The following is a 20458-nucleotide window of genomic DNA, read 5'->3' as shown; positions in this document are numbered from 1 at the left end:
ATGTCTGAGTGCACGTTGGCAAACTCGTGAGTGAGTTGCACACTGCAGTCAGTCAATTCCTGGGATTTTATGTGCTTCCAAGGATGGGTTGTTCCTGAACTTTGTGGTGCTAAATTCTGTCTCTGCCTTCTGGTTAGGAGAGAGTCTTGTTCCTCATATGTTCGTTCTGAGTTTCACGGCGTTTGTCCTCCTCAGCCCCCCTGTTCTACTTGTGGTATCAATTTACAATGAGCTTTAGGGTCGTTTTCCAGTCAACTTTTCCTCCATCTTGGATTGATCTGGTTTTTGCTAGTTCTTGTTGTTGGTTTCTGTGACAACTACAGGAATTTCCTGCCATAAACTGTTTCCCTTTGATCATGTGTGGGGGTGGGGGCTCTAGTGCGAGGACCTAGCAGCTTATCTGCCTGTGATGTCCATTCCTACTTCCTCATTCCACTTGTCAAGAGCCTTCCCTAACTTCTTTCTATCCTGCCTCTTAGAGTTCTGCCTATCACTAAAAGTACCTCGGTCAAAAGTAACTTGAATAAGTTTTCTTTTCACCAGTACCTATTTCAGTTCGGTTACGCTGTTCATATGCTGTTCAGTGGGTTCATTTGTTTTTGTTTGCATTCAATTTTAAGGCATTCCCCCTACCTTTGTTGATTTTTTTTTTTAATATAGGATGGGGCAAAGTAGGTTTACAGTTGTTCACATGGAAAATAATATAATATAATAATAAATAAATAAATACAAGAATAAACTATGTTTCATGTACTTATAACTGTAAACCTACTTTTGCCCCACCCTGTATGTATAACATTAGCATGCTTCCAAAAGTCAAAGTATACAAAACTGTACTCAAAGAAGTATTCTTCACTCCTCTATCCCACCCCATTCTCCCCACCCTTAATTGGCAACCAGTTTTATTTAGTGCCTGGCTTATCCTTCCTGTTATTTTTGCAAAATAATTTTAAACACTATAAATTCAAGATGTTTTCTTATTTCCTCATTTATTTTGTTTGTTTGTTTTGTTAATCCTCACCTGAAGATATTTCTCCATTGATTTTTAGAGAGAGTGGAAGGAAGGGAGAGAGACAGAGAGAGAAACATCCATGTGAGAGAGACACATGGATTGGTTGCCTCCTGCAAGGGCCCTGACAAGGGCCAGGGATCAAGCCTGCAACCGAGGTACATGCCCTTGACTCGAATCAAACCCAGGACCCTTCAGTCCACAGGCTGATGCTCTATCACTGAGCCAAACCAACTAGGGCTCCTCATTTCTTATAGTAAAGGTAGAATACTATAGATATTCTTTTGTACGTAACATATCCTAGAAATCATATCAGTTCATAGAGATACACCTCTTTTAAAAAACACATAGCTGTATAATACCACATTGTATATTTTTACCATAGTTTATTCAACCAATTTCCTATGTTTTAGCATTTAGGTGGTTGCAATATTTTGCAACTACAAATAATGTTGCCAAGAATAACCTGTTGCATATGTATTTTCATATTCTTGGAGGTGCACCTTTAGGGACAATTCCTAGAAGTGAGGTTACTGAGTAAAAGGATAAAGGCATATGTAGTATTATTAGATATTGTCATATCCTCCTTGGGGTGTTTTCTGGCACCAACAACCAATTCTCTGATTCTCTAGACACCAACTGAGTGTCCAACAATTTATTTCAGTTCTGACACTAACTACGCTCCGCATAGACCCCACAGGTTAAGGACTTAGTCTATAATATTGCTCTCATTTCAGAAGCTAGTAGGAAGTCCAGGGCCACCTTCTGACCTAGTGGCTATTGGGGGTGTCCCACAACCCCCTCCTCAGGTTTGATAATTTACTATAATGTCTCCCAAGCTTAGGGAAGCACTTCATTTACATTTACCAGTTTATCATAAAGGATACAACTCAGGATCAACTAAAAGGAAGAGATGCAGAGGGCAAGGTACAGGGAGAGGGGCATGGAGTTTCCATGCCCTTCCAGGGCATCACCCTTCCAGCAGAAGCTCATGAAATCTCCTTATTCAAGAGTTTTAATAACCCTCAATCTCCAGCCCCACTTTCTTCCCCTCCCCAGAAGTCAGGAGTGGGGCTGAAAGTTCCAACCTTCTAATCACTTGGTGACCAGCCCTATTCTGTAACCATTTAGGGGTCCCAACCTAAATCACTCATTAGCATAAACTCAGTTGTGATGTAAAGGGGCTTGTTATAAATAACTAAGTACACTCCAGTCACTTGGGAAATTTCGTGGATTTTAGGAGCATTGTGCCCAGAAACCTCGCACAAAAACCAAATATATTTCTTATTATACCTCACCCTCCCATAAGGATTGTACTGTTTTGCATTCCCACCAACACTATGAGAGTGCCCAGTTTCTTCTCAGCCTTGTTAAGTTCTTAAATTTTTGCCAATCTGATGATTGGGTATAGTAACTGTTTCCTTTCAATTTGCATTTCTGTTATTATAAATAAAACTAGAGGCCTGGTACGTGAAAATTCATGCATTGGAGGGGAGTCCCTCAGCCCGGCCTGCTGCCTCTCATAGTCCAGGAGCCCTCAGGGGCAGGAGGTAACCTGGTGATCAGGGAAAGGTGATGCCCTCATCACACCTCTGCTGCTGCCACTGCGGGCAGTGCAAGCCTCGGCTGGCCCTGGTTACCTGAGCCTCGGGCAGCCCTGGGTGGTTGGGCAGCCAACATCCGAGGCTTGCCTGCACCTCAGGCCGGCCTTGGCGGCTGGGGAGCTGAGGATGGGTCCGGCCGCACCGCGCACCTGCCATCCCCCCGCCATGGGGCTGAAAGGACTGGGGGACTCCGGCGGGGCTGAGGGGACTGGGCATCGCCATCTTGTGGCGGTGTGACAGTCAATTTGCATATTCCTTCTTTATTATATAGATGGTACATATCTTTATATATTTAAGGGCTAACATATAAACTGTATATATTTCTGTCTACTTTTTTCTGTAGGATTTTTGGTCTCATTTTCCTTCAATCGTTATAAGTTTTTTTTTTTTTTTTTTTTTTTTTTTAAAATTTCTTTATTGATTAAGGTGTCACATATTTGTCCTCATCCCCCCATTCCCATCCCACCCCTCTCCCCACGCATGCCCCAATCCCCTGTTGAACTTAACCGTTGGATAGGCTTATATGCATGCATACAGGTCCTTTGGTTGAACTCTCCCCCTCCCCCCACCCTCCCCCTACCCTCCCCTATTCTCCCTCTGAGGCCCGATAGTCCGATCGATGCCTCCTTGCTTCTGGTTCTGTTCTTGTTCCTCAGTCTATGTTGTTCATCATTTCCTCTAGATGAACGAGATCAAATGTCACTAGATATATACTAATAAGAACTGAATGTGAGACGAGCAATAATATTTATGCTGACAGGCAAATGAATCAATCTGTAGCGAGCTTCCCCCTGGACCAACAGTTCTTTTGAGACCCAATTTCGATGTCCAGTAGTTCCTTATGTGTACATGTCAGCACTGACCCCTCAGCTCTGGATGGTGGACAAATGGTGGTAATGGAGGTCCGACTCCCTCTGGTTTGGTCTCGGCCGAACCCAGGGGCACGGCGTCACCTGGACTAAGGGGCACGTGGCCTCACCCATACCCAAGGGGCGCGTGGTCTCACCCGGGCCTGGGACCCAGCCTCACCCGGATGGATCCAGGGGCGCACGGCCTCACCCGGACCCAGGATCTGGCTTCACCCGTACCCAGGGACGCTTGGCCTCTCCCAGACCCAGGGGCACGTGGCCTCACCCGGGCGTAGTTGCACAAGGCCTCACCTGGATCCAGGGACACATGGTCTCTCCCGGACCCAGGGACGCTTGGCCTCTCCCAGACCCAGGGCCACTTGGGCTCACCCGGGCCTAGGTGCACGAGGCCTCATCCGGATCCAGGGACGCATGGTCTCACCCGGACCCAGGGACGCTTGGCCTCTCCCAGACCCAGGGGCACGTGGCCTCACCCGGGCCTAGGTTCACGAGGCCTCACCCGGATCCAGGGACACATGGTCTCACCCAGACCCAGGAACGTTTGGCCACTCCCAGACCCAGGGCCACTTGGGCTCACCCGGGCCTAGGTGCACGAGGCCTCATCCGGATCCAGGGACACATGGTCTCACCCGGACCCAGGGACGCTTGGCCTCTCCCAGACCCAGGGCCACTTGGGCTCACCCGGGCCTAGGTGCACGAGGCCTCATCCGGATCCAGGGACGCATGGTCTCACCCGGACCCAGGGACGCTTGGCCTCTCCCAGACCCAGGGCCTCTTGGGCTCACCCGGGCCTAGGTGCACGAGGCCTCACCCGGATCCTGGGACACATGGTCTCACCCGGACCCAGGGATGCTTGGCCTCTCCCAGACCCAGGGCCACTTGGGCTCACCCGGGCCTAGGTGCACGAGGCCTCACCCGGATCCAGGGACACATGGTCTCACCCGGACCCAGGGACGCTTGGCCTCTCCCAGACCCAGGGCCACTTGGGCTCACCCGGGCCTAGGTGCACGAGGCCTCACCCGGATCCAGGGACACATGGTCTCACCCGGACCCAGGGACGCTTGGCCTCTCCCAGACCCAGGGCCACTTGGGCTCACCCGGGCCTAGGTGCACGAGGCCTCACCCGGATCCAGGGACACATGGTCTCACCCGGACCCAGGAACGTTTGGCCACTCCCAGACCCAGGGCCACTTGGGCTCACCCGGGCCTAGGTGCACGAGGCCTCACCCAGATCCAGGGACGCATGGTCTCACCCGGACCCAGGGACGCTTGGCCTCTCCCAGACCCAGGGCCACTTGGGCTCACCCGGGCCTAGGTGCACGAGGCCTCACCCGGATCCTGGGACACATGGTCTCACCCGGACCCAGGGATGCTTGGCCTCTCCCAGACCCAGGGCCACTTGGGCTCACCCGGGCCTAGGTGCACGAGGCCTCACCCGGATCCAGGGACACATGGTCTCACCCGGACCCAGGGACGCTTGGCCTCTCCCAGACCCAGGGCCACTTGGGCTCACCCAGGCCTAGGTGCACGAGGCCTCATCCGGATCCAGGGACGCATGGTCTCACCCGGACCCAGGGACGCTTGGCCTCTCCCAGACCCAGGGCCACTTGGGCTCACCCGGACCTAGGTGCACGAGGCCTCATCCGGATCCAGGGACACATGGTCTCACCCGGACCCAGGGACGCTTGGCCTCTCCCAGACCCAGGGCCACTTGGGCTCACCCGGGCCTAGGTGCAGAAGGCCTCTCCCGGATCCAGGGACACATGGTCTCACCCGGACCCAGGGACGCTTGGCCTCTCCCAGACCCAGGGCCACTTGGGCTCACCCGGGCCTAGGTGCACGAGGCCTCATCCGGATCCAGGGACGCATGGTCTTGCCCGGACCCAGGGACACTTGGCCTCTCCCAGACCCAGGGGCACGTGGCCTCACCCGGGCCTAGGTGCCCGAGGCCTCACCCGGATCCAGGGACACATGGTCTCACCCGGACCCAGGGACGCTTGGCCTCTCCCAGACCCAGGGCCACTTGGGCTCACCCGGGCCTAGGTGCACGCGGCCTCACCCGGATCCAGGGACACATGGTCTCGCCTGGACCCAGGGGTGTGTGGGCTCTCCCAGACCCAGGGGCGCTTGGCCTCGCCCGGGCACGGGATCCAGCGTCATCCGGGTCCAGGGGCACTTGGCCTCACCCGGACCCGGAGTCCGGCCTCACCTGGACCCAGGGGCATGTGGCCTCAGCTAGACCCAGGGACGTGAGGCCTCACTTATACCCAGAGGCGTGTGACACACCCGAGCCCAGAGGCGCGCAACCCCGCCCGCACCCGGGTCTCAGCGGGGCCCCGTCTTCCCGATCCCAATTCCTGCCGGTCAATCCCCCCTCAGCAATTCCCCTGGCCATCCTTCCGGAGCTCCAGTATGGCTGCTGCAGAACTCGTCGGGCGGCGGCTCGGCGAAGCTCCGGTGCACCCGGTGCATGGCGGTGGGCCAGTCTGGCGTCGCTGCGTCGGCCCTTGGGTCTGCATCGGTGGCCGGTCGCCGAGGATGCGCACCTGGCCGCTTCCGGGGCGTTGAGATTCTTGACGGACTCAGAGGTCAGCAAGCGCGGAGTCTCCCACCCCATGTCTCATAGGGGCTCGTCTGTCCGTGCTTGGCTGCCAGTGGAGCCGTCCCCTCAGCCGGAGACCGTCGGGGGAACTGCGCCGAGTACGTTCCAGGCCGCTGTTGTATCGCCTGAGCCATAGTTCTTTTGTGTCGCCTGAGCTGTAGTTCTTAAAGTGTGGTCTTTGGGTCACCGGCATCAGCATCATCCCACATACCCCTCTTTTATTCTAGTTGTAGAGCATCTACTCAGCCAGCCCTATGGTGGTCTTGGATGGTGTCTGCTCTGCTCTCTTGTCGTAGTCTCAAAGTTGTTGTGGTAGGCAACAATCAGGCTTCCGCCCTATGCCTCCATCTTGGTCCTCCTTTGTATAGTTAAGTCTTGATTGTTGTTGGTGTCACTGGGGGGGGCTCTCTTTGTCTATAAAGGAAGAGTTGCTGTGCAGGAGACACGTTTATGGGCCGGGTCTTGGTGCAGCAAAGCTTTGGCGCTCACTGAATATTCCCGTTGAATGTGTCCCTTATGCACGTGGTTGAAATCTGGTGTCATCTCCCACAGACCACTAGATGCCCTCGTTTCTGGGTCTCCAATGGGGTGTAGATCAGCTACTGCCTTAGGCACTCAGCAAGGATTACAGCAAAAACTGTAGTTTCTTCCTCCTGTCTGAGTGGCCCTGGAGCAGTCCGACTAGAACAGCAGATCATCTGGTCCGCTGCCAGAGGGCAGGCCACCCACATGCATAAGCCGTTGCTTGGGGCGCAGGTGTGCCTGCAAGACTTGCGGGGCAGGTCTTCAAAACGTGCGGGGCGGGTCCCAGGGCGGGGCGGGGTCTCAGGGCGCCAACAGGCCATGGTGCGGCGAGCCTCGATGGCTGTGAGTCTGGTCCTTCTGCCTTCCATGTATCTAAGTCCCCTCGTTCCGCACTCCAGCGCAGCAAACACTGATTGCTGGGCGCACCTCTGCAAGAGTCCCGCCTCTCCCCGCAGGCATCTGGGTCTCCCGGGGTTCGCCAGAAGATGGGTTTCAGGGTGATGGAGAGCTAATCTCCCTTAGGTTTGGAACAAAAGCCCCTTTCCCCCGCCACCAGCCAGACCCACGCGCCTCCACACCTCATCCCCTCCGATTTCGCTGGGTGCGAGGCAACAGAACAGCCTTTAACCTCCGCCGCCATCTTTTTCAAACTTCTCAATTTGTACTTCTTAATCCCTTCATTTCAGTCAACTCTACTGAAGTCTAGCGCCGCCGGGAGGTGCACGGAAAGGGCGCCCGGGCCTCCGTCCGGTGCGCGGTGCGCGCGTCCCGCGGAACCAGGCGCGCGAGGGCCGCGCGGCTGGGACGGGCGCTGGGCGGCCGCCGAGCTCCAGGCACCGCCATCGCCGTGTTCCGGACGTCGCCGCCGCGGCGTCCCCCCAATTTATACTTCTTAATCCCTTGAATTCAGTCAACTCTACTGAAGTCTAGCGCCGCCGGGAGGTGCACGGAGAGGGCGCCCGGGCCTCCGTCCGGTGTGCGGGGCGCGCGGCCCGCGGCACCAGGCGCGCGGGGGCTGCGCGGCAGGGACGGGTGCTGGGAGGCCGCCGGGCTCCGGGCGCCGCCGCTGCGGCGGCGTCCCCAGCGTCCCGGGCCGGGCAGCCTGCGGGGGCGGCGGAGTTGCGAAAGTGAGTGAGTTTCCCAGGGTTTCGCCCGGAATGGGGTTCAGTGCAATCGGAGCCGGTGCTCAGCGCACTCCGGAGCCTTTATCTCCTTCCTGCCAGTGAACTCCGGCCAGGTCATCAGCCGCCCCCTCCTCTCCGGTTCCATCCTCCCCGCAGGCGCGTGTGCTCGTGTCTCCGCCCGTTTCTCCATACCTCAGGCTTTTACGGCTTCCCCAACTGTCCCCGTGGCCTTCTCCTTCCCCCCAGCTGTGGGCATTTCAGTCCGCCAGCTCTCCTGTGGTTCTGGACGATGTCCGTTCTGACCTCTAGTTGTATTTTTGAAATTGTTGTGCCCGGCTGCAGGTTAGGTGTTTAACCTATGCCGCCATCTTGGTTTCCTCCACCTTGATCAGTTTTTTTTTTATATTAGGGAAATTAGTACTTTATCTGTGATATATATTGCAAATATTTATTCTGAATTTGTTGTCTTTTGACTTTGACTTTGCTTATAGTGTTGTTGTGGTGTTTGGGGTTTTTTTTGGTGTTTTTTTTTTGGCCATGAAAAAGTTTTTAATTTCTGTGTAGTCAAATTTATCAACAAATTTTAATTGCAAAACAACAAAAACTATTTTTAAAAATAAAAATTTTATTTGCATTTGAATTCTAAGTCATATTTAGATAGCTCTCCTCTGCCTCCCTACCTAGGCTATAGAGACAATCATATTTTCTCCTAATATTGTGTAGATCACTTTTTAAACATTTAGCTATCTGATTTATTTAGAGTTTATTCTTGTGTGTGGTATGATGAATTGGTAATAATAATGGTAATAACAACTCAAAAGAATGATACAAAAATGTATGTTTAATATGACCCCTACAAATATACATAGAAGACACATTAGAAGAAAATGCACCAAAATGTTACACATTTACATCTGGTTAATAACATTATGTGGAATTTAAAAAATATTTTCCATATGCTTTTCATGTTTTTATAATAAATATGTATTACTTTATAACTGGAAAGAAAAACAGCACATTGTCTTTTAAATAGTAAAAATACTAGCCCTGCTATTTTTTTTTTTTTTTTGTAGTCTGAAAAAATAAGATTTAAAATAATACATAGCTGGTTGAGGTAAAGAAGAAAGAATAGAATCAACGTATACTTCTCCCTCTTTGTATCTCTGCCTCTCCACATGTTTTTCCTCTCTACCATTTTCTCACTCCCCATGACTTATAGAGGTAAAATACATGCAGAAAATGAGCAAGCCTTCCACAGCATGTTATTTTATTGCTGCAAAAGCTACTTGGGGTTAATTCTTTCATAAAATACCAGTGCAGGTTATGACAAGAACTCAGAGAACACGGTGCTAATGGATCATGTAAAGCCTCTAGCATAGAGACTACCGCTTCCCCCTTAGCTAACGGTCTGCAAACCAGCAACAGGGTAACCTATTACAAGGCTTTCTCTGTGTTATCCTGGAGGCTGTAAAATTCTAGGTCCTGCATTTTAGCAGTTGAGCGGTCAGAGGGGAATTATTGCTTCCTTTATTTTATGGCCTTAGTGATATGCAGCTTGTCCCCAGAATGTGCAGCTGAAAAATCAATGCCAGATGACTCAGTAGGAGACGGTCTAATGGTTCTGTGTTAGTCTCCATCTCCCCAAGAGGAGAGCTAGGCAGCGGAGGTACTCGGGATTGTCACTTCCAGTGGTTAATGAGAATGTGTTGAGTGCTCACAGTGTGCTGAGGTCTGCTTTGCATGCATTATCTCATGAAATCATCACAGCAACCTACAAGGGAGGCACTATTATTACATCATATATATTACACAGATGACAGGTGTTGATAAATAACTTCCCCTAAATCAGACAACCTGGAGGCAGCAGAATGAGAACCCGAACCCATGACTGTTTGGCTTCAAAGTCAGTAATTTAGAAGCTATTCTGATGCCACTGGATGAAGTGCCAGTATCAAGGAATAGCTTTACACATCTCAATCTATCATCGAAACCTACACATCCAGAAAGGACAAGAAACTGAAGAAATTTTCTAGCAGCCCTTCTCAATGCAGGTTCCATAAGCAAATTAAACTCTACCCAAAAATGACTTGAATATTATATTCTCACTTCTTTAAGGGTAATGGTACATAACAGTTACATTCTAGATGCAAAGGAGGGAAGTTAATTAATTACATTCAATGGATGTCTTAGACCAGTGGTCGGCAAACTCATTAGTCAACAGAGCCAAATATCAACAGTACAACGATTGAAATTTCTTTGGAGAGCCAAATTTTTTAAACTTAAACTTCTTCTAACGCCACTTCTTCAAAATAGACTCGCCCAGGCCGTGGTATTTTGTGGAAGAGCCACACTCAAGGGGCCAAAGAGCCACATGTGGCTCGTGAGCCGCAGTTTGCCGACCACGGTCTTAGGGCATGGGGTCTCTCTCTCTCTCTCTCTCTCTCTCTCTCTCTCTCTCTCTCTCTCTCTCTCTCTCTCTCGTTACAAGGGTAACAAGGCTGCACTACAATTATCAGCTGAATTTTCCCCAGTTCCATTAACAGTGCCTGAAGGAAGACTTTACTCAGGGCTTTACATTGACAAAAAAAGGGTAAATGCTCTGTTGCATATTGTTACTCCACTATTCATCTAAGCAACCATTGATAAAGCAACAGACTACACATAATATTTGGAATGCTTCTGGAATTTGCTCTAACCCTTTATTGTTAAGGGACAGATGAGCTGGCAGGACCAAAGGAGAGTCCCTGCCCTCTCCTGCCTAGACCCTCTTCTCTATCTGCCTTATTCTTCCTTTGCTTGGTGACCCCCTTCAGAGCTTCCCGCTCCCTACCGGAGTGGTACTCACACACTACCACTTAAGTTAATGCAACTGCTTGGAGTGCAAACTTTAATTAAAGTCTTTATCAATACTATTTTTTGCCTCTGGCCACTGTGGCTTCTAACTTCCTATTCATGAAATGAAGGCTCTTGAAGTAGTTTGTTTCACTGGTGCATGTTCTTTAAATACCAAATAACCAGAATTTCCCTTTTTTCACCTCTCTTTCTCACTGCCCCTCAAACGTGCCTCTTTTTTTCTCAAAAGAGATTAATGTTTAGGTTAAGTATTAGCAGGAAAAGTATTTCTGTTTGATACCGATGTCCCCATAACTTACTGAGTCTCATGGTTCTTGGCTAGATATCATGCTGGCAGTCATTTAAGCAAAACCAACGTCGTCAGCTATCAATGTCTGTTTGATGGTCCAGAAAAATATCCTCATGCTATGTAGTTCAATACCAAGAAACATCTTTTTTCCAAAAAAAGAGAGAAAGGTTTCAGCAATGTTTGTCTTTTTATGGAAAAGAAAAAAAAGCATTACATTATTTTTTTGAATCAGATTTATAGGTGTTTTTTTTTTACATTCAGTATTATTCTGTATTAGTTTCAGGTGTACAGCACAGCGGTTAGACAATCGTGTACTTTACAGAGTGATGTCCCCAACCACAATGTTTCAAGTATCCACCTGGCCCCATTCATGGTAAGATAGTATTTACTATATTCCCTATGGTGTATATTTATATCTCTGTTACTATTCTGTAACTACCAATTTGTACTTGTTAAAAGAATAACTTTTTAAAAATATATTTTTTTATTGATTTCAGAGAGGAAGGGAGAAGGAAAGAGAGATAGAAACATCAATGATGAGAGAGAATCATTGATCGGCTGCCTCCTGCACGCCCCCAACTGGGGATTGAGCCCACAACCCAGGCATGAGCCCTTGACTGGAATCGAACCCGAGACCCTTCAGTCCACAGGCCAATGCTCTATCCACTGAGCCAAACCAGCCAGGGCAAAAGAATAACATTCTTGAAGTGTTTTCAAGGAAGTTTACTTGTAGACTGCAACTTGGATTAAGTGGTCCAAATCCCAGTTACATTGGTAACATCAGAAAATTCTCGTTCTTCACTCTTGGATACCTGATGTAGTAGAATGATGCCAGAATTCCTGAACTGTTTCTTTGACTCATCCTTGCTTAACCCTCCAGTCACAGTAGGACGGTGATTAAGAGGATGGGATTTATTCAGAAGGACACAAGCACAGCTCCATCATTCCCAGGTCACAATACTATCAACAGGGTGCTGGGCAGGTAGAGGAAACAGGGATGACTTAGCCCAGTACCTGCACAATGACATGCTGATAATCATTCTCATTATAATCATAATTGACATTTACTGAGTGCTCAATAAGTGCCAGATATTACAGTAATAACTTCTATGGTGTGGCTCATTTACCATCATTGACAGCAATGGCAAAAGGAGGGCAGCTTGTGCCCTTGCGGAATTGCTGAGGAGGCAAGCTTGCAGAATGCCTTCATGCCGACAGCACACAGTTACAGTAGAGTCAAATGGCAATGTGGTGTGCTCAGCCAAGGAGAAAGCCTGGGCTAGCGCTCCCACATTTCCATCAGCTCCTGTTTGACGTGCAAGAGACCCAGAAGTTACTAGTTCCTGATGAGGATAAGAGGAAGGATGCCCCTTGGGGTAAAGAAATATGATGTGAGTTTTTGGGGGGTTTTTTTGCACATCTGAGATGTAGTGTATACATTGTCAACTCCAATATGCAGAGAATATTTGGTAATAATAATATTGAGTACAATAACAAAATAGACAAACTTCCAGGTAGACTGCTCAAAATAAAAAGTGACAAGAAAGCAATACCAGAGATTACACAGGCAATCATTTTAAAAATAATTAAGTATTATAAGTAATTTTATGCCAATAAATTTGAAAATTTCAAAAGAATAAGCAATTTTCAAGAGAAAAAATACCAAATTATTCTTCAAACATATCAGAAATGTTCTTGCGTTCTGATTGTTCAACTTCTGCCTCCTCTGCTTGGAACAGTCTTCACCCAGTTAGCTGCATAGCTGGGTACTCTCACTTTCTACAGGCCTTTCCTCATGTGCACTTTTATGAAAACTTCCCTGGACACTTATTTTAAAGTCCGATTCTTCTCATAGATTTCACATCCCTTTTCTCTCTTTGCTCTTTAATAGTAATCGCTACCTAACATACTATACATTTTACTTTTTAATCCTGCCTGTTGACAGCTTCCTTAAATATAATCTGAGGGCAAATTTTTTTTTAAATTTATTTTGCTCACGGTTATACTTCTCTTGCCTAAATGTCTGGCACACAGGAAATACTCAGTGAATATTTGTTAAGTGAGTGATAATAATTAATTTAAAACTCCCAAAATTGCCCTAACTGGTTTGGCTCAGTGGATAGAGCGTTGGCCTGCAGACTCAAGGGTCCCAGGTTAGATTCCGGTCAAGGGCATGTACCTTGGATGTGGGCACATCCCCAGTAGGGGGTGTGCAGGAGGCAGCTGATTGATGTTTCTCTCTCATCGATGTTTCTAACTCTCTCTCTCCCTGTCCCTTCATCTCTGTAAAAAATCAATAAAAAAATATATTTTAAAAAAATAAAATAAAACTCCCAAAATTGCCATTGTGTGTGTGTGTGTGTGTGTGTGTGTGTAATGAACAAATACATTAATACTAGAAAGGCAATAATGATTTCACACGAGAAAAACCTATCAATATGGAACAACCTGAATGTCCATTGATGGGTGAATGGATAAATAAAATGTGGTTTATACATACAATGAAATGTTACTCAGCCTTTGCAAAAGAAGGAAATCCTGTAATTTGCAAAAAACATGGATGGACCTGAAGGACACTATGCTAAATGAAATAAACCATTCACAGAAAGACAAAAAAAAAAAAAAAAAAAAAACCACACACACACACCACCATCACCAAACCTATAAAATTAAATCACTACATTTACTGCATTAAGAGATTGACAGAGAATGCCATATGTATTTCTCAATAAAGTAGGGAAAAAATACTCAAAACATGTGCATAGAAGGCAACTTCCCCTGCCTGATTAAATTAAAAACTAACAATAAACATTAATCTAAATGGTGAAACTTTAGAAGCATTTTCAGTAAAATAAGAAATATGACAAGAATGTCTGCAGTAATTCTACTATTTAACATTAAACTGAACTTCTTACCCAAAGGAATAACATAAGAAAAAAATGTACAAGGATTGGAAAGAAAAAGGCAAAATTTTTATTTGTAGACTATATAATTACCTTCCTAGAAAAATTCAAAAGAACCTTCATATAAATTATAAAATTAAAGAATCCAGAATATTATCCAATATAAGATTGACAGACAAGAAACAATACCATACTTAAACACTAGCAACACAGTTAGAAAATATAGTAACAAAATTTTTAATTGGCCAACACATTTATGGAGAATATTACAAAACCTAGTTAAAGAATATAAAATAAATATACTACAAGAACAAAAATATAATTGGGATACATACACCAGATGATGCTGACCTTTGGAAAGAGAAGAAATGGGTCTGGTGAAAAAAAAATGTAGATTTTAATGCTTTTCTTAAAAACAAAAACTGAAGGGAATAAGAGTTACAATTTGTTCATTTTGGTGGTGGTACATATTTATCATAGATGTTTATTATGTTTTCTATATTCTGGACTCCCTCTGCCCAATATAAATAAATATAGAGGATCTCATTAATTTGTAAAAGGATCTTAGGAAAAAATATTAAGAAAGATTCTTCATTGATTACTGAGTCAATTACATTCTAGTTCTCATGGCCATTTATAAATATTTTTAGAAATAAAACAATATCCTTAAATACTCTTATCCTGGACCTTCTAGCATGATTCGCTTCCTGGGATTCCTAAGCACTGGAGCCTGGCTGGCAAGGCTCAGTGGTTGAGCATCAACATATGAACCAGGAGGTCACGGTTTGTTTCCCAGTCTGGGCACATGCCCAGGTTGTGGGCTCAATCCCCAGTGGCAGGTGTGCAGGAGGCAGCCAATCAATGATTCTCATCATTGATGTTTCTCTTCTCTCTTTCCCTCTCTCTCTGAAACCAATAAAAATATACATTTTTTTAAAAGCATTAGAGATAAGATGACATAAACTGCTGCAATGGTTTCTGGCCTTTATTCTAGTGTATCTTAAAAGTATATTCTCAAGTGGGCTTTCTGCAGAATTTACACCCTGGCCTTTGAAGCTACACGTGGATTATGAGTATTAAATAGCCTAGCAGGACTTGGCACACCTGAGTATGGAGGAAGAACTTCCAAAGCTTGCATTTTTTGTCTTTTGTCGAGCTGTTTGGCAAGCAATCTATGCCCAAATATTAAAGAGAGCCTTTCATTGGAAATGATTCAAAATTCTATGGCACAGTGAGGCAGTCTTATATGCTTTCAGAATCTTGAGTTCTTTCTTCATTTTGAATTATGGAAAATTTTAGTATGTGGAGAGAGGTTTTTTTAAACCTAGTTTTATTTTAGCTAATTGTTCCAGAGTTCATGCACTGTTTAAAATATGCTTCATAGATTAATTTATATGTTAATAACAACCACCGAAAGGGAAAGATTGATATATAAATTATCAATTCAGTCTCTCTGCATATTCTGGGGGGTTTTTTGACAATTACTTTTTCCAAATAACACCAGCCCATCAGCCAACCATAATTACTTTGTGCTCTCTAATAGAGGTCTCATAGAGCTAGCAGTCACAGGAATCCTTATCTGTGGCTCCAAGGAAGACTGTCCTTTGGAATGCCTTTAGACAAATGTTCCATTTAAACAATGAGAAAATTACAGAGTTTCTTCACCAGAGATTATAAATGTCTTGACCTAAAAGGCAAACAACTTGGTTTATTTCTAATGCACTGATCTGCTTTCAAAACAGGCACCAACGTGGGAAGACACTCAGAGTGTCTTTCCCTAACTCTTTACTAACGGGGTTAGCCCTGAAACAGAGCCACTGTTTGGCAAAACTATGAGAGAGACAAGCAGATCTGAATTCAGTGCCCTTCTCCCTCTTTTCTGGGCCCCTCTTCTTTTCCCTCTTACTTTGTAATCCAGACTCCCATGGCAGGCAGCACTGTCCTTCATAGTGTCCCACAGAGAGCTGGGCAATGCCCAGAGTTTCAAAAGGATCCTTCCTACCTCCCCCACGTCAAAATCTTATTTCTGTAGTGCTGAGCCCTGAGGTGTTAGCTCTGGAATAAAGCAGTTCCTCACTAAATTGTGAAGGATTGGGGATGGCTACATGGGTCTGCCTGCGGAGGGCAGCTCCATACGGGCTCTGCAGAGCTGCTCCTGCTCCATGGGCTCAGCGCTAACAGCACCCCTTTCCTGGTAATCGGGTCATTCCAGGGACCCGAGAGTCGGCAGAGTTACAAAGCAAATTCAAGACCAAACTCAGCCGAAAGCCAATTCTATCAAACCTAGTGTGCTGACTACCCTGACTAGGTGTGGGAGCCCCAAGTATTGGGAAATGGGTACATGTTTCTGTGAGAGTGCCAAAGACCAGCTAAGTTATGTATGTTTAATTTCACCAAACCCCTTGGTATCTCTCAAATTGAAAAGTGTGAGTGTAGCATTATCCAGCTTTCAGATCCAAGAACAAAACAAAAAGCACCCAAGAACAAGCCATGTTGCCTTTTTCTTCCTGATGAACTTAGAGGACACAGCAGTAAAAATATTACAGATAACTCACAATATTGGAAAAATACTTTCTGTGTCTCAGGTGCCTGAGAACACTCTGACTGTCATAACCATTCAGAACTTTTGAGGAGATGATCCTGGAATTTGGGGGAAAGAGACACAGTATAGTTACTGACAACCCCAAGAAGTCATTCCTTTGCAAATAACATTAGACAAACCTTTCCAATATTTTTTTCTTCCTATTCACAATTTTTATTTTATTGCTAAAAAAGTTAGGTTTTAGGAAAACTTAATATTCAGTCTCTGTGCAGTCTCCACTGTCAGTCCTCAGTTATCAGGGTTCTCTCCAGCTAGTCTTCAATAGACTATTCAGGATAATTTTTCTGTAGTTTAGTTGAAATTCCAGTTTGGTCCCGGGAGCATTTAGTTGAAATTCCAGTTTGGTCCCGGGAGCATCCATTCACTCTACAGCCATTTTAGAAAAACCTCTAATATTTTAAAAACAGGTAACAATCAGGAAGAATAAGGAAAATATTTTTAAAGTAGATATTGGAATTGAGATGAGATGGCTCCTATTAAAATTTAAAGCATAGAGCCTGGCCGGTGTGGCTCAGTGGTTGAGCATTGAACTATGAACCAAAAGGTCACAGTTCAATTCCCTGTCAGGGCACATGCCTGGGTATGCAGGCTCGATCCCCAGTAGCGGGGCATGCAGGAGGCAGCTGGTTGATGATTATCGCTCATCATTGATGTTTCTATTGTCTCTCTCCCTCTCCCTTTTTTGTCTGAAATAAATAAAAAAATGTATTTTTTAAAAAATTAAAAATAAATAATATATTTAAAAGAATTTAAAGCACATGGAGGAGGCATCTCCTTAGAATTCAGAATAAAGCCTATTGTCTAAAATCTATTCCTTGTTGTTGTGGTTTTTTTAAAAGCTTTAAAGACTTGCAGGCGTCCTCAAACTACAGCCCGCGGGCCACAGGCGGGTGTTTTTGCCGTTTTGTTTTTTTACTTCAAAATAAGATATGTGTAGTGTGCATAGGAATTTGTTCATAGTTTTTTTTAAAACTATAGTCCGGCCCTCCAACAGTCTGAGGGACAGTGAACTGGCCCCCTGTTTAAAAAGTTTGAGGACCCCTGCTTTAGAGTCTATCTTTGAGAACTAAATCCAAAGTAAATCTAGCAGAAGGATTATATGGTAAATACACAGATGTTGGAAATGAGGCTTTGTGTGTGTGTGTGTGTGTGTGTGTGTGTGTGTGTGTTTTGTCCTTAGAAGTAATTATGTACATAAAGAGGATTGACCACTAAAAGAACATGGATTTGCTCTTACTACTATTAAAACTATCTGTGGAATATTTTAGCTTCCTTCTATTGTGTGTGTGTGTGTGTGTGTGTGTGTGTGTGTGTGTGTGTGTATGTGTGTTTTAAACTAATGTACTGTGAAGCGAGTGGGAATTTTAAAATGTTTATGTGTCTTTATTGTCCTCCATTAAAAAGTCATAGTCACTCAGTTCCCACAGCAAACTTTCATTCTGAGACGTGTGTAAATAAACATATAACAAATTACCTTTAGGGAGCAACTTACTATGTTAGCTACTGTTCCTTTTCAGAAAAGAGGATAGAGACTACAAATATAAGAGATTTAGATGAGAGCTCCAAGTTATCTCAGGGAAGTTTTTTAAATGAGTAAACTATGGATCCATATTTTTGTCCCCACAAACTTCTTACTTTAATAGTTATACTTAGCTGGTGAAGAAAATTAATATGAACTAGCAAAAAGGTCTCACATAATTGAGATGTACAGTTTTTAGCCATTGCCAGATCAAGGGGCTTAAAAACTGTCATTGGGACTCAATCTGTCTGTCTTTCCCACTGATGGCTCTGCTTTTCCTCTTGGCTGGTTTTGCTCGCAGGCAGACTTTCCCTTTATGATGCCCAGGTGGCCACCAGCAGCTCCAAACTGACATCTCTACCAGCACAACAACCCTAAAGGAAAAAGCAATTCTATTTTTCAACTGTCCCTATAAAACTCCAGGATTGAGTTTTATTAAATCATCATGGAACCATTAAACACAACACTATATTCATCAGGGAATTACTGCAATGACCAAGGTATGATACACACTGAATGGCTTTTTCATGAAACTAGAAAGTTAAATGCTAGTCCTTGTTATGTGCCAGCACACAGCTAGTTAATTGTCTGTTGACTCTTGGAATTCAGATAGTACACTTAATAAGACTGCACATTCAGACACTTAGAAGGACAAATCTGGATGTCAGAATGTGTTGACTCGACTTGGAGCCTCAAGGAGGTTCCTCCAAGAAGGTGACATTTCTAACTGAACTAGAAATGGAGAGAAGCACACACACTTTTGCTCAAAAGGCTTTTTCTTCCTAATATCCAATATGAATGACAGTCTAGTTATCTGGAGATGTATAGGATTGGAAAATATAAATTCTCTCTTCTACACTAGGGCTAGTGCCAGGAAAAGCGTGAAGGAAAAACAACTTGGTCACAATTTTGGAGGAAATCTGATTTCCCAGGACCTTCCCAAACATCTAATTTTTTTTAAAAATATTTTACTGATTTTTTACAGAGAGGAAGGGAGAGGGATTGAAACATCGATGAGAGAGAAACATCAAGCTGCCTCCTGCACACCCCCCACTGGGGATGTGCCCGCAACCAAGATGCCCTTGACCGGAATCGAACCTGAGACCTTTCAGTCCGCAGACTGACACTCTATCCACTGAGCCAAACCGGTTTTGGCTAATTTTTTTTTTTTTGATGCAGTAAATATATGATTGAGAAGTTGGAAAATATTGTGTAGATGACTATGGCTCCCCAAAGATGTCCCCATCTTAGTCCCCAGAACCTGTGAATAAGTTACCTTAAATGGTGATGGGGACTTTGCAAGTGTGATTAAAGTAAGGGTCTTCAAATGAGATTATCTTGGATTATCCAGGGTCCTTAGAAGAAGGAGACAGGAGGGTCAAAGTGAGAGAAGATGTGACAACAGAGACAGAGGTTGGAGTAATGTTGTGTTTGTAAGACAAAAGTGCAAAATTCAACATCTTTGCGAAAACTTAAAGTTTAGTTGACAAGAGGTAGGATATGGAAACAGGATGAAAAGTGAAAAAAAAATCGCTGCATTCATACCATCATCTTAAAAAGGGGGGAGAGTTACAAGATATTATTGAGAATTGATGGAACAAGAAATAGTGGGTTGTACATATGCATTAGAGTTATAAAAATGTACAGTAGAATAACTAAAAATAATATAAATATCAAACATGGAGGACAGAAAGATAGGAATAATATAAATGAGCTAAATTCTAATTTTTCTCCTCAAGTTATAACTCATTTTAAACTTATCTATTTATCAGCAAACACTGTTTGGTTAAGCAGCTACTATGCAAAAGAACTCAAGTCAGAGCTGGTTAAAACAGTTGCGTTGTGATAAAGGACAAAAGGTGAGATCAGAAGGGGAGAAGCTTCGCTGGTGGATTCTACCTGCATTTCCGGGAGAAAAAGTGGAAATCCTACAGAACACAGAAACGTAAACACAACTCTTCTTATGAGGCCACATTATCCTGATACCGAAATCACATAGGCATTACAAGAAGAAAGGAGTAAACGTTTGAAACAAAATATTATGAGATTTCATCTAGTAATGTATAAAAACCTCAGTACATCCCAGTGCTTGTTCTAGGAGTGAAAGGTTAACTTAATATTCAAAAGTCAATGAATGTAATTCACCAAATTAAAGTAGAAAAAGTGTATGATCATCACACTAGGTGCTGAATAAGCATTTGACAAAATTCCAGCGCTGTCATGATAATCTACGGAAAACCTAAAGCTAGCATCATACTTCATAGTGAAAGACTACACACTTTCCCCCTGTAATTGAGAAAAAGCAGAGATGTTTATTCTCATCACCTGTATTCTGTATAACAAGGCAAAATAGAGCAAGAAGAAAAAAAAACACCATACAGGCTGGAAATGAAAACCTTTTTCCCTGACGTTCATGATTGTTTATATAGAAAATCCAGAATAATTTACCAAAAAAAGTTATTAAATATCCTCAGGTGAGGTCTAACAAAAATTAATCTTTGTAGTCTTTGGTAGGAAAATAAGGCAGTAATTCTAGAACTCAGGTAAACTTCACTTGAC

The sequence above is a fragment of the Eptesicus fuscus genome, chromosome 7, assembly GCF_027574615.1.
Source record: "Eptesicus fuscus isolate TK198812 chromosome 7, DD_ASM_mEF_20220401, whole genome shotgun sequence".
Lineage (NCBI taxonomy): Eukaryota > Metazoa > Chordata > Mammalia > Chiroptera > Vespertilionidae > Eptesicus > Eptesicus fuscus.
The sequence above is the reverse complement of the archived record's forward strand: the minus strand, read 5'-3'. Positions refer to the sequence as shown.